Source organism: Capsicum annuum, chromosome 6 (assembly GCF_002878395.1).
Source record: "Capsicum annuum cultivar UCD-10X-F1 chromosome 6, UCD10Xv1.1, whole genome shotgun sequence".
NCBI classification, from domain to species: domain Eukaryota; kingdom Viridiplantae; phylum Streptophyta; class Magnoliopsida; order Solanales; family Solanaceae; genus Capsicum; species Capsicum annuum.
Window position 1 is genome coordinate 165,830,369 of NC_061116.1, and position 9,465 is coordinate 165,839,833.

Genomic DNA, 9,465 nt, shown 5'->3' on the forward strand with positions numbered 1-9,465 from the left:
TGGGGGGTTGACAAGATGAAGAAGGCGAGATGAAAAAGGGGGGGGAAGGGGGGGTTGGGGGTACCTTTCTTTTAAAAAAATAAAAATAAAAATTATATTAATAAAATAATTAAAATATAAGTTTTTTAATTAAAAAAAAAAAAAAAATCGATTCATGCACTCTCTCCTTGTTAAATCAGCATTTTATATCTAATAAATATCAATTTTAACACTTAAAATACCTGATAGATACAAACCTTAGTTTAGAAGTCTAAATAAATTTTAGAAATAAGTTTAAGTTCCTATCTATGGATTTGGGTTAACTAAAGAGACACATACATGAAGAACCATTTTGATCACTTTCTCCGTCAATTCATGGCAAAACCACTAACTTCACCATCTTAAATGATGGGAATATGGGTTGCCTATCAATAAAGTAACTCTTTCTCTTAATAGGCCAAAAAATGCGCAGTAATGAGTAGGTAGGGAGTAGATGCACTAGGAGTGGGTGTACATAGGTCGGGTTGGTTCAATTTTTCATTAAAATATAACCAAATCAATAATGTCGATTTTCTAAATCTATAAACCAAATCAAATCAATATACAATCGGTTTTTATATTTTGGTTTTAATTGGTTTTTTCGGTTTTTTGATTTTTTTCTTGATTTTTTTACAATTATAATGTGATTGAAGAAAAAATTAAATGTTTTAACTAAAAAGATTAAAAAAAAAAAAACAATGGTCATAGAGTAGTTCCAATTAAAATTAAGTTGGCAAATTACTAAGACGTTTAAACTACTATCTCTCAAAGTAATATTATGTGGATACTCAGTGGTTCAATTTGTAAGTCACTAGTCACAATAGCTTGTCTGAAAGTTTCCTTCATATAAAATGTGAGCATAAAGAAGAATGAAGAATTGGAGACAACTTATTAAAAATTTAACTCCATAAAATAATTAACTATAACATAATTCCACAAGAAAAAAGAAAAAGAAGAGAAACAAACATAAATCAAAACTTGACGAATGAGGAGAATGAGAAAAGTAAGATGAAAGTAAGATGAGGAAATAATGATAACTCTCTGAAAACTTGAAAAATAAAATGTAAAGTGAAGCAATTGAAGAGTTATAGATTTTTATATTAATATTGGGTTCTGTATTAATCTGTTACTAATGGATAAATATTAGGGAAAAGGACAGCAATAGCACCTAAAACTAAAATAATAACATAAAAATAGCACTCAAAATTAAATACCCTATAAATAACCACAAACTAATTTCACTAGCTAACTTCACTGTCATACGCTTAAACATAATTGAAAATGTCGTTAAAGTAACTTTCTCTTTCTTTCTTTCCTTTTCATTCACAATTTCCTTTCCATTCAAATTCCCAAACCTCCATTCTTTTACCTTTTTCGATACTTCAATTAATCTTTTTTATTCCATAAATTTTGTATTAAATCTCCAAAAATCTGCATTCAATTAGCTTCCTATAATTTTTTCCCATTATAAATTTGCTCAAAATTGATACAAAATAATGGCTTCAACTTCAGTTTTAGTTTCAATAATGATAAAATACGAAGTTCAGTGGATATCTGATGTTGAATTTAAGTGTATCAATGTGGTATAAAAGAGTATCAATTGAATATAGGGATTGCATGTGCATGCAAAGAATTCCCTCTTCTTTTTTTAAAAAGTATATCAATGTAGTATAAAAGTGTATCAATGTGACATAAAAATGCATTAAATGGGTATAAAGACTGTATATGCATCCATAGGTTTCCCTTCTCTTTTTTTTTTTTTAAAAAGTGTATCAATGTGGTATAAAAGTGTATCAAACTGGTATAAAAGAGTATCAATTGGGTATAGAGACTGTATGTGCATGCAAAGGTTCCCCTTCTCTCTTTTAAAAAATGTGTATCAATCTAGTATAAAAGAGTATCTATTGGCATATTTTTTTTTTTTATTTTTACATGCATCAAAACATCTCCGACTCATCGTGATTGAGTCAGCCTCTAAGAAGAACATCTCCGACTCACCGTGATTGAATCAGCCTCTGAGAAGAACATGGACCAAGACATGGTTTTTCTCTTACCTTGAGACCTCATTATTTTATTTTTTTCTTCTTCAAGTTTAAAGATCTATGACATTGCTTCAAGTACAAACCTGTATGTAATGATTCTGTAAAATAATCATCATTAACAACAAATTTGAGGTCAAAATTGACTGCTTTACGCGTTAATTTTAACTTTCCTTTATTTCCTATTTTTTGCTTCATGTCCATAGTTTTCAATGCTCCAATCCAAGAAACAACAAATCAATTTTTGATATTGATCATAAAATACAGTAGATTGATCGATGATGCATAATAGAGGAGAAAAAAAAAGAAGATTTGAGAAAGTATATTTGGAAAAGAAAAGTGATTTAAGAGTAACAACTATAAAGAGCATTTAATTTCCTTAATTGTGTAAGGAGAGTGGTTTTGGGCCAAGTGGCTAAAAAAAGGAAATAAATTGGGCCGACTAGCTCCAATTGTCCATATTTTCATAGTGTGGGCCATTTTTTTTTTAAATGGTCAGTTCATGTTCTTTTCCCTAAATATTATAACTAAAGGCCCAAGAATATATATCTATTTTCTGAATATAAAAAAGTTATAAAAGTAATTAGAAAGTAGATTATAAGTAATACTTTTTTACGTATAAAAAATTAAAATTATATATGTATTATGTCGGTTCGGTTTAGGTTCGATTTTATTTTATTTTTGCTAATACCAAATCAAACCAAGAATGATCAATTTTTTTTTTTAACACCAAACCAATCAAACCAAACCATAAGTCGGTTTTTTTCCTCAGTTTGGTTTGATTCATCGGTTCGGTTTGACTTAACGGTTCGATTTGTACACCCCTAGCTAGGAGATAGGTGAATCGTTAAAAAGTATATATTTTAAGTTGTAACATGGAGGATCTAAGTATATGTCACGGGTAATTTGGGGGTTATGCGTCTCCTTCCACAAGTATTTTGGGATCCGGTGTTTAGGTAAATTTGTTTCTTTTCGATGATGTTCGATATCGGGTCATTATATAGTACAATTCCCTCAAAAGATTATCCATGATTAAATCACTTAACAATTGATATCTATGATGTTTAGAAGATGTTTAACCCATATATTACAACATTGATATAAAGCATTCGTCTTACCATTGCTCTTTAATTTTTGGAACAGGTTGAAGTGAAAGCATTCTTTGATATGGCTAAGCAAGAAGGAAGCCATCGAGAAGTTCCCCTAAAGAGACTACCCAAAATGTCACGGAGTGCATCGAGTGATAAAGAATCATGACTTTGAATTCTTGAATTCTAATGATTTGTGCTCACAGACTCCGTCCTTAGCAGTAGTTTTAGATTTAGTACACTGAGGTATCCCTTTTTGTGCTCACGCCACCACACCAACTATGATCCGTGGCCAAAGGCATCCCAATCAACTCGCCTTCATTATCAACAGACGCCTAAGAAAGAAGAGGTTTGCATTGTAAACCTCATTGTAATTATTAGATATGTAAAGTGTGTCTATTGCTGCTTTGACAAAATTTATCTTTTTATTGAGTCATTTTCAGGAACTTCAATTTTTAAAAAGACCAAATCTTTACAGAATTTTTAAAAATTCTGACTCATTGAGATAGGGAACCACAACGACCCAAACCTGACACGTAGGCCATGACAGGGCACCTTGCAAGCTATCCTCACCATTCGAACCCTCTGAACTTAGCATGCAAATAAACGACTTAAACAGTGAAGGAACAATAGACGGTTTCAAAATATAAATGCAGAGAACCAAAAAAAAAGTCCAAACACAAGACCCATAATACCCGAATACACTGTAAGTCATGAAACTCTGTGGGAATAGCCCTAATACATAAACATAAGAAATACTATGATAGAACTGGAATGGCCTCCAGAGACTAGTAATGGCTCACCTCAGCTGAACATGACCGAAATGATCTGGAAATCTACTGGACCACTCCCAACAGGTCCTGCACCAAATAGTAAGTGTGAGTCGAATGACCCAGCAAGTTCATAATACTCGCCCTCTCATCTTGCACCTAGGAAAATTCTTGCACATGAGATAATTTAAACCATATAGAATTAAATATAGCGAAGCATTAAATCAAAGTACCAAATTAAATACATTCAATAATCTCAAATAACTAAAGGTACCTTGCTACTGCTTCCAATACATGGGATAGTTAATCTTCATGTCTTGTCCTGTCTTCGAAGCATTAAATGCGAGGCTAACCACTTGTCGCGGACCATGGACTACATAACTTATTCAACACTAGCTCAATAATGGAAGCCACTAAGTTTCCAAAGATCACATCGTGCCCAGACTGAACTTAGTCACATGCCACACACCTATTGGTCTATGAACTACACATCTTACTCGGTACTGAATCAATAATGAAAAACTATTAACTCGCCAAAGGTTACATCAGAATCAGGTTGTGTGTGATGCTAACTGAATGATAAACCAAGATAGATAGCTAATAAAAATCACAAAGACATCATGAAGAGACTGAAAATATCAAAACAATGTAAGCATACACACAAGGACCCTCTCCAGTTTATACTTGATACTTTTAAACAGACTAATCTAACTCGTGCCTGAAAATTCCAACATGTTCCAATCAAGTTCCAATCCAAACCATATTTTTATGCCATTATCTCATGTTTTGGCTATATTTGTGTTGATCTATTCGCTTGATGGGTTGGTTAGGTGTCATCAAGACTAAACAGAATTTGGGTCATAACGTTCCTTTTGGGTTGACGTGGTCTTTTTGCCACCCGACTAATGTGTACTCATAGTGCAGAGTTATTATTCACATCAGGAGAAGGCCACAACAATATACAAGAAAAAATGAAAAATGAACATCTGTGTAGAAACTCTTATTGTTCGAACGTAGAGCTTGGTTCTCACTTTCTGCAGATGTCAAAAGAATAGACCAGTGGAGATTAATGGTTTACCAGAGGACAAAAGAAACTCTAGTAAGAGCTTAGCGGCATTCTTAGTTCTGCATTTCTCAGCTGCACTATAACTTTCACAATAAGCTTTGTCCACCAAGGGACTTCAAAGAGAACTTGCCTTACCTGTCAAATTTAATTCGATAAAAGAATATCATGTTCACGACAAATGAAGAGGATATTACAGCTATAGTGTGATTCTTGAAGTAATCGATTTTAGTCATTCAAAGAAAGTTATCTGTAAAAGAACTTCAATTGAATGGATAGTATGTATGTAAGTATAGCTATACATATATCTGTCGCTAGTTCAACCAAGTGCAGCAATCATTAATCCAAAAAAGAAAAGTACTAATAATAAACTAAATTAACAGGTGTAATTTCAACTTCAGCAGTTAGACAATCCCCTAGAAACTGAAATAGGGCAGCATATCACTAAGAAAGATAAAATGTACATATGCAGGTACTCAGGTATTTAGTGAGGACATGTCCAATTCCCACAGATTGACAAGTTAGCCTAATGCTATATCAAGACTTGCCAAAATGAAAACAAATAGATTGGCCAAAATGCTAAAACAATACTAGTATAAGAAAATTGATATGAGGAGACAATTCAAGAGATAATAATTTAATCAATCGACACAGAAGTTTATTATATACATTCACCAAGATCAGATCTTTTTCTTTCCATCATGCACAAAAGCAATAAAAGGCAAAGCCATTAAGAAGAAGCACTTAACTTTTGAGTTGATATTATAGTGATTATAGAACTTGTTGTGAAATCCTTTCAGCACCTTAGAAGGGTCACAATCACGGACAATGATATGATGAGATGATATGACTTGAGATTCATTCAGAAACAGGATTTGAACTTCATCAAATGCATTTCGGTCCCTTATCCTAATTTTAACATAATCAACTGTCTGTTTGCTGAAGATTTATCCAGTTTGTTCGATTTGGAGAGCTAGTTGTGCAGCTACAACATACGCTGCACTTTCTATTTTTTTCCCCTTGTAATCACAATAAAGATATATTGTAAGCTTACCCTCCTGTCCTGCTAGTACTCTTCATCTTTCCTTTCTACTAAATGAATACTTTTGTTCTTTTCTTCTCAGGCTAATGTTATTCTGAAACAAATAATGGACAGTGAAAATAAGGTAACAAATAAGATAGAGTTAACCATTTAATAAAACCAGAACACAATAGAATCCAAGCTCAAGCATACAACCCAACTACCTCTTTTTCACAGCCTACCATATTTACTTGCAAATTTTACACATAAAAACGTGTGACAAATGAACTTTTATCAATCAATAATCACCAGCTAATTTTGAAACATCACTTGGAGCTACAAGTCCTAACAAGAAAGCCAACTAATTCCACCGAAACCTACTGCGTTCCATCAGCATAATATTATCAGGTAATTCTACTGGACCTGCGTTTTATTATATAACATTTTTTCAGACCCTTCTTTTTAAATTTAGGCAAAATCAACCCCCACTGTTTGTTGAAAATTGTCCAGTTAGTGGGTCAGTTCATTCAAAATTCTAAATAAAACCTAGATCTGAACACAATTTCAGCTGAGCATACAGATCCATCGTCTCTTTTTCAGCCAATATATTATTCACAACCTGTCAATTTTACATGTTAGAAAAACTACTATAAGTACACAAAAGAAAAACTTCAATAGAATTTAGAGCTGTAATATCGTACCAAGAAACCCACTATGCAACTGATTCAACAACTCAAAGAAAAAGGAAAAAGAAAAATGATCATTGGAATGGGCGGTATTGGCAAGATCTCAATCAATATCTATTCAACCATAATTATGAGATCGTGTCATGCCGTCCACTCCAAAAACTCCTAGAAACATCAATCCCCTTTCCATTTCCTACAAATTTCACAATGAGAGGTGCGGTGAACTGAGGTTCACTAAATAGAAGTGTACTTTTTATCCACCATGTTTTACCTTTGTTACACCAAACTCTATGACTTTAATATGATGGTGTTTAAGTAGCCAGGTTGGCCATAAAAACTAATTTTTCACGCTAGAGTTGAAGTTGGAGTTAAATTGGAGTTGAAGTAGTGTTTGATATATTTTTCTAAAAAAAAGTTTTTAACTTTTGAGAAAAAATTTAAAATATTATTTTATATCCTAACTTTTATAGATTATCAAAATCACTCAACTATAATTTATCTACTAACAAAAAAAAAATACAATTAGTCACTATTATAAAAATAATTATATATACATGATTATATTTAATGAATTTCAATTATGACATATATAATATTTACATTAATAGTCGTTTTTTCATATTTAAAAATTTTAAATATGGATGTTATATTAACAGATCACTGCTTTCTGTTTTTTAGGTAACAAATATTATCTTGTAAATAAATTTATTTTTTTAGAAATTTAGTTAATTTATTTCCTTCATTTTTCGTTCCTAAAAAATAGGAAATGATGAATTGTTATTAAATTTTAGGATATCGCTAATTTATTTTTTTAATTTTTTTATACATGAAATATTTTACTGTGTGTTAATAAATTATTTCTATATAAAGCATACTTTGCATATTTATGGTATATTATATCATATACCATAAATATATAAATATGCTTAGCATATTTCTTTATACTTTGTATTTTTATACATGTGTATATGGTATATATATGGTATAAACTTCATATAACATACTTTGTATATTTATATTATAAATATGCTTAGTATGTTTCTTAATATTTTGTATATTTATATATGTATATGATATATACATGGTATAAACTTTATATATAACATACTTTGTATATTTCTATTATAAATATAATACTTTATATATTTATGGGTATAAATATAAATTAGCAGTAAAATAATGTCTTAAATAAGGGAGAAAATTAAATAAGGGATAAAAATAATGATGAAAGAGAAAAAGAGATATATATTAATTAGAACAACATTAAGTTTGAAATTATAATTATCTTATTTTTTAAAACTGCTATATACATAATAATAAAAAAATAATGTTATAGGGAGAGTTTTATGTAAAATTTTAAAAGATTGGGATTATATGTAATAATAATAAAAGTTGAAATTGGAGTTGAAAAATTGTGGAAACAACAAAAACCTGTTTTCCCTTTTAAGAATTTTTTTTTCGAAATTATTTTTCAAATTTTCATGGCCAAACACCACAATTTTCAATTCCAAAAAAAAAGAAAAATTTTCATGGCCAAACGAGCCCTAAGTCATTTTTACTTTTTCAAGTATTTGACCATTTTAAAAATTACTTAAAAAAAATCAAAATTTCCTTTTTATAAGAATCCATTTGGATAGGATTAAAATCTAGTCAAACCAATTTTGAATTTTTTTTTTTTAGGTTTTTTAAGGTATTTGGTAAAATAAAAAAGTGCTTAAAAAAGCTAAAAATTGATTAGAAGAATATAAAAGTGAGAAGTTGGGTATCCTCAACTTTTTGCTTTTTAGATTAAAATTCTTTTAGATTTGACTAAAACATTTACCTTTTTATCCATTATATTTTCCTCCAATTCCAACAATATCATAAACTTGTAGCCCTTAAATATAAACTGTTTTTTTTCTCTTTGCCGATACGCTTCATCTCTTCCCTCCAATTTCTTCTTCATCTTTCTTCTTTGTTTTTATCGAATCCATTATTACATCAGAGGTTTGTTCAAAAATATTATTTTAGAATTAAAAATTATAAATAATTCACCTTATTTATGGTATTAATAACTTTAAGGACATTTAAGTCATTTTAACCAAAAAAAAAAAATGCTTAACATCACTTGTTTACCAAACACAACAATAATTTTTTTTCAGTTTCAGTACTTCTATCCAAACACTTATCTACTTAATTTATAAGCACTTATTTTAAATTTTTAATCACTTAAATTAAAAAACTATTTTTTTAATCATATTCAAACGGGCTGTAAGTCAAAAGTTAAAAGCACTTCATTCCTGCTTATTTATTTTTGGCTTATAAGCCCTTATAGATTAACCAAGTAAAAGACATTTTTATCCCTCATAATTCTCCCTTATTTCAAAATTATCCTTGTGTAGCCCTCAATATTTTCACTTTTTCTATTTATGATGAATTTAACTCTAGCCATATTAGTACCTTTTTTTATATGAAACTTCTAATTTATGAAATATGAATTTTTATATATTATTTTTCTTCTTTAATATATTTTCTTAAATTTGGATAATTATTATTGTACAACATATGAATTTCTCTAAGAAAAAAATTACTCACCAACCAAAACATATGGAGAATACTCACCGAAGATATACAACTTCATGAACGATTAGTGCACAATCTATCTATATTTCACGACGCAACATTCGTATTCTTCAATGCTTTAATAGTGATAGTCATTACTCAATCAACGAGTAATATATTTTTTAATTAAGAGTCCTTTTATCAAATAAATAGTATCATTTGTGACCAACTATTTATCT

The 9,465-nt window shown here is 29.9% G+C and overlaps 1 long non-coding RNA gene across 4 annotated transcripts; it reads right to left on the reverse strand.

Annotated features, from left to right (window-relative positions):
- Window positions 1–3,066: 3,066 nt before the first annotated feature.
- Window positions 3,067–6,986, reverse strand: LOC107873052. 4 transcript variants are annotated; one of them, XR_007057249.1, is made up of 4 exons: window positions 6,701–6,986; window positions 4,190–6,114; window positions 3,949–4,005; window positions 3,067–3,480 (listed from the first exon to the last, which is right to left on the reverse strand). It is a non-coding gene; the product is annotated as an uncharacterized LOC107873052 (long non-coding RNA). The 4 variants fall into 4 exon arrangements; XR_007057250.1 differs by having other exon boundaries at window positions 3,949–4,074; window positions 6,701–6,983; XR_001675081.2 differs by having other exon boundaries at window positions 3,949–6,114; window positions 6,701–6,983.
- Window positions 6,987–9,465: the final 2,479 nt, after the last annotated feature.